General features: G+C 44.6%; 1 pseudogene; it reads right to left on the reverse strand.

Moving 5' to 3' along the window:
- Positions 1-934: 934 nt before the first annotated feature.
- Positions 935-2,779, reverse strand: LOC144805438 (uncharacterized; annotated as a pseudogene).
- Between the last annotated feature and the right edge of the window lie 3,421 nt (positions 2,780-6,200).

Raw genomic sequence — 6,200 nt, forward strand, 5'->3', positions numbered from 1 at the left:
CGGCGGACGGGTTACTCGATCACAACGGTGATGAATATCCCATCCGCCTAAATATTAATCCAATTGGATATAATGGAATTCATATTTTGGCGAATGGAATATCTGTCACAATTGTGATGGAGTAACCCGTCTGCCGAGATCTAAATCAGGCCTTAAATGTTTCAACTTCTCTGTCTCCTCGGATTTGATTGATTGATGATGGAAATGATCATCATTTGTTCCACATCAGAGCTTCAGTGGTAAATGTCAGCACTGCAAGGGTTAACCCGGAGAGCTGCAGCTCACATTTTCCTGCTTTCACTTCTGCTTTTCTACACAGTTCTCTGGTCACTGTCACAGAACCATTAATGATGCATAAAATGTTCAAAACCACAGCCAGCTCTGAAGAATCTTCATTTTGTGATTGTTAAATTGTTTTGAATGTGTTGGGTTTATATGTTTTATCACTAATCTCCAAAATTAGCTGAAAATACCCTTGTTAGTCCAAGCATTGTTCATGGTGTTGATTTTACAGGCAGCATGGTCTGGTGTGCTTGGATTTCTTTAGTTATAACTCTCTCACAGAATAAAAACCAACAATGTTTCTTTACTTTTAGTCAACTTTGTGCTAGTCTCCTAATGGGTTTCCTGATATTTCATGTTTTTCCTAGCTGTAGCTAAATAAACAATAGCAGAGAATAGACTCTTTTATAATTTTTCAAATATATGTATTTTTCTTCTTTCCTACTAGTTCAGTCTTCTATCCCCTGCTTTTTATCAGCTGGTATTTGAATGTCCCGTATTCTTGTAATTTTATCAGTTTCTATAATTCCTTCATCTCACAATAACTGCACTTTTTTCCTTCAGTGTACGCCCACGGATGGGTTAGTATTATTGATGATGTATTTAAATTATTACAAAATTCACTCAGCTCTACGTTTCTTTCTATGTGGGTTCAGTGATGGGGGTGTGCTCGCTGAAGTATTTGTAGGTTTGAAGACTGACTGAAGCTCTTCACACATTCACTGCACTGGAATGGTTTTTCCCCTGTGTGTGTTCTCTGATGCCATTTTAGGCTTGGTAAATATATAAAGCTCTTCCCACAATCGCTGCACTTGAATGGTTTTTCCCATGTGTGTGTTCGCTGATGATTCCTTAATGTTACTGAATTCCTAAAACTACTTCCACATTCACTGCAATGATATGTTTTTCCCCTATGTGTGTTGGTTGATGAACCTTTAATTTTGATGAGTCACTAAAACTACTTCCACCTTCACTGCAATGATATGGTTTCTCCCCTGTGTGTGTGTTCTGATGAATTTTTAGGACTGATAATTGACTAAGGCTCGTCAGACATTCACTGCAATGATATGGGTTTTCTCCAGTGTGTTCTCTGATGGAGTGTTAGGTCTCATAAATATGTAAAGCTCTGCCCACATTCATTGCACTTTAATGGGGTTTCCCCAGTGTGTGTTCTCTGATGCTTTTTTAGGTGGGATGATTGACTAAACCTTTTCATACATTCACTGCAATGGTAGGGTTTTTCCCTTGTGTGTGTTTTCTGATGCTGTTTTAGGTGTGATGATTTACAAAAGCTCTTCACACATTCACTGCACGTGTATGGTTTTTCCCCTGTGTGATTTCTCTGATGGTATTTTAAGCCTGCTAATTGACTAAAGCTCTTCACACATTCACTGCACTTAAATGGTTTTTCCCCTGTGTGTGTTCGCTGATGATTCCTTAATGTTGTCGAACTCCTAAAACCACTTCCACATTCACTGCAATGGTATGGTTTTTCTCCAGTGTGTGTTTGTTGATGAACCTTTAATTTTGATGAGTCACTAAAACTACTTCCACATTCTCTGCAATGATATGGTTTTTCCTCAGTGTGTGTTCTCTGATGAATTTTTAGGACTGATAATTGACTAAAGCTCTTCAGACATTCACTGCAATGATACGTTTTTTCTCCAGTGTGTGTTCTGAGGTGCCGGGTTTTTAGGAACCCGGTGGTGCCAGGGGATAACACCCGAAGACCTCTGAGTTCTCCCTTGTTCCGGACCACAGAAACAATGAGTCTTCTATCGCAGTCAAAGATCAAGTTTTATAGGCAGCTACCAAGTAACACGTGTCCCAGAAGTACACCTCACGGACAGTAGGTTCTCGGGAGACTGTTCGTTTTTACAGAACCAGCCTTTTCTTTATATACAAAATATATAGCTCCAAGCAAGAATTCTTGAGTTTATGATATGGCTATACACATATTTCTACAATAATACAAAGAGCGAAGTCATGTAAGCAAGCCCATATTTTAGATGTCCAGTTCGTTGCTAGATTACCCAGTTAGGCCTGGAACTCCCATCAGATATCGATGAAACCTCAATAAATAAAGGCACCTCCAAGTCATAAAGCTGGCCATAAACAAGGGACGTGGACAGGTGCATGTTTGCAGAAAGCATGGTCTGTATGTAGTGAATGGTTTGTGGAATGTTATGCACTGATGTTATCGTATTCGGCCACTGGGCGAGGAGCCGCCCAAACAGGTCTGGCCGAAGGCAGTGGAGTCAGTTGGGACAGGTCAGGGTGAAGTCAGGGAAGGTGGACGTGTCCTTTTGGATCAAGCTCGACCTTTAATTGACTTATCATGAGGGCAAGACGTAAGATGGATGCCGTTTACAAAATGGAGTCTAAGGGGTCGGAACGGAAACTGCCATTTAGGGGTGTTGGCAATCTTCGATTATGATGCAAATGCACAGGAATGATGTCCTAGTCATTATCGGTTCGTCGATACCAAATTCGTCATGGTATGTGGATGTCTTGTGACACAGAAAAGGACCTCGATATCGGGATAACAACAGGGTCCAGATTTTCAGAACCACAGACCCTCCTTTTGCCCTTATGTAAGGCAATAACTCATGTTAATCTGAGTCCAAATCGGTATGGAGAAATTCGCGGAGATGTTGCTGTAGCATCATTCCGTTACTCAGTTCGTCCTTTGACACAGGCTTCCGTACACACGAAGTAGCACAGAGGCCACATAGTGCAGGAGCGCACTGTATACACAGGCAAAACATGAACAGGAGTGCTGAGATCATCCCAATGAAGATCAACGTTTTCCATCCCCAGGCGGTGATCAGCTCCCAGAACCCCCCCAGCAAAGACCAATCCCCTTTCTCTACGTGAAGGGAACCAGATATTTCATGTAGCTTAGAGATGGCCTGGTATACCGTTGGCGCATTATCAGGGATGAAAATGCAACAACTAGATTGTATGACTCTACACACACCACCACGATCGGCGAGTATGATATCTAGGGCAATTCGGTTCTGAAGGGTCATAAGTCGATCCGACTGAAGCTCGGTTGTCAAATTGCCAAGGGCTCCGGCCGTAGTAATCACGGCGGATTCAACTATCCTCGATAACTGGCGAATATTTCTGCTGTTTACCATAGGCCCCCAAAACGGCAGAAAACCCTTTGCGAAGTCAGCGAATTCCTGACCCGCGGTGTCGTCTTTACTCACGACACCTCTAGCTGTCCTTGTCCGATGGTAATCTGCTCTGGCCGTGTAGGTGGGAGGTAGCAGAAATGAGATGAAACATGTACCTGAGAAGTCAGAGGGCAACCATGTGTAGGCTTGGTCGTGGCAGACGAAATACGTGCCTTTGGCTGCTAAGAGTATAGGGGAAGTTCGGGAAGCGAATACATATGTTTCTGTGCAAATGCTCTTTCCTAACTGTGCTGTGGGGTCCCTACCAATACCCTGTAAACATAAGTGACCTCGGTGGGGCACTATCCAAACTGGGCGGGATTTCTTTGCTGCCTGGCTCTTGACCAGGTAAACCCCATGTTTAGTCACGTTTCAACGGGTGTAGGGACTGAGTTCATCTTTGGGTATTGTCAGGTATGTGTCGATATCCCTACTCATATTTCTTATCCCTGCAATTAGTGCCTTGTTACTGGAATCGCTCTCAGTGGAACGGGTCGGGTATGGTTCTAGGGCGAATAGGAACATGGTCTGGAAAGCCCACAGAGAACCATAGTAACTGAATGGCAAAATGAAGTATGGGATCCCCTTATCGGTTGTGTGTGACATGAGTCCGCATATCCAACAGTTTGATGTGTTCATTATGGACTGGTGTTGGTGTAGAAGCTGAATGAAAGAGTTATTTACAAATTCGAGTCTTCGGGCAGACTCGTGTTCAGGTATAGGGTGAAAGTAGTGTGGAGAAATAGTGGGAGGAGGTGGTGGCTGGGTGTCATTCGAGAAGGTAACTTTAAATACGAATAGAGTATAACCAGTAAAAAACACAACTATGCTACATAACATTAAAACACATATTATCAGGAATCTTCTTTTGGACAGTATCGTTCATGACTCTTTTTCAAAGTTCGTGAGTCTGATAGGTCTCTCTACCCTAGGAAACTCCATCCTCTAGTTGCTGCCCGCGGTGGTTGATTGATTCTCCCAGGGGGTGCACTCTGTCCAGTCCAGGGTAACTCCCGTGGCCCAACCAGAACCGTGGACCTAAAACTTCCCCAGTTGCACTCCCCAGACTTCAACCGCGACCCTAGCAGCAGAACCGGATGGCGGTTCGAAAATCAAAAATGAGCTAGTTCCCTGGGACGAGAGAGCTGAAAAATCCAAAAATAGTTCTTAGGGGAAAAGGGAAATCACATTAGATCAAGCTTTTATTAGTCTCTTTGTCTAGACCGTAGGTTGTACCGAGGTACGGTGTGGTCTTCAAACAATGTCTCAGGTTCGGTAGTGTCCAATTGCATAGACGGTGACACAAGTCCTTGTAAAATATGATCACTCTCCTTCTCGGTACCAGTTTCTTTCAAACGGGCATCGCTGAAAGGGATGAAGCGAGGTACGGATTCGGTCTCGGAGTCGGCAAGTCCTTTATTGACCCATCGGTCGTATGGAAGGGGTAGAGGGACCCGTTTACAGTGGGTCCCATGTACCCAGTTCTTCTTGCCTTCCACCCGAACAGCTGATCTCGTTGAAAGCAGCACCAGGTGCGGTCCGGTCCACCTCGGCTGTCCGTTGTTGGGGCGCTGGAAATTCCGCACCAAAACCCACGAGCCGGGTTTGATGAGGTGACCTGGATCGTCAGAGGCTGGCGGAGAGGAACGGTGAACCTGTTGGTGTAAAACACGCAATTTAGTTGTCAATTCGCACAAATAGTCAAGCAGTACGGGGTGTTCTATTTCACTAAGTTTCTTTGGTCTTGGCACGCCCCAGACGTTGGCTGGGCGGCCAAACACTATCTCATGGGGGCTAAGTCCTAATCTGGAATGGACAGTCATTCTGGTTGACAAGAGTGCTAGAGGCAAGGCGTCGGGCCATTTAAGACCTGTACTGGCTTGGATCTTGGCTAGTTTGAGTTTTAGAGTGCCATTGTAGCACTCTACTAATCCAGCTGATTGGGGGTGATTTGCAGCGTGGAATTTTTGGTGGATGCCTAGACACTCACACACTCTCTTCATCACGCATCCTACGAATTCACTTCCGTTATCACTCCAGACTATTCTAGGCATACCGAACCTCGGGAAGAACTCTTTGACAAGTTGATAAGGCGGTGTTGTCCTTAAGGGGGTACGCTTCCACCCACCTTGAAAAGGCGCAAACAACAACGAGCACATACTTTAGATTGTTGCACCTCTCCATGTGGATGAAATCGAGCTGCAAAACCTCGAACGGATACGTTGGAGGCGCAAAATGACCAGCTGGAGTTGGGGTCCCCCTACCGGGATTGTACTTCAAACACACCATACAGTTTTTGACCACATTCTCTGCATATTTTGGGATATTGCTATTCTGCCATACTGGGGCCAATAGTTTACATATTCCTTTCGAACTGATGTGCGCCATTCCGTGAGCCATCGTTACTACTGCAAGTACGTATGCATTAGGTAATAGCCATCGCTGGTGTTCTGATAGTTCGACCCAACAACCATTCGCATCTAATCTACCTGTGCTTTCTCTCCATTCATTCACCTCGTTCTCAGTGGCCTCGGCTTGTATCGATTTCACGCTTTCAATGGTGTCCTCACACATTCCCACATCAGCAATCCATCTAGCGGGACCCATAACATACATCCAACTCATTGTGTTCCTTGCAGTTTCTTTCGCAACCTCGTCTGCAAATGCATTCCCGCGGCCAACATCATCCTGAATCTTTTTGTGTGCACTGCATTTTATGATGGCGACTTGTAGTGG

Source organism: Lissotriton helveticus (assembly GCF_964261635.1).
Source record: "Lissotriton helveticus chromosome 1_1 unlocalized genomic scaffold, aLisHel1.1 SUPER_1_unloc_10, whole genome shotgun sequence".
Classification (NCBI taxonomy): Eukaryota; Metazoa; Chordata; class Amphibia; order Caudata; family Salamandridae; genus Lissotriton; species Lissotriton helveticus.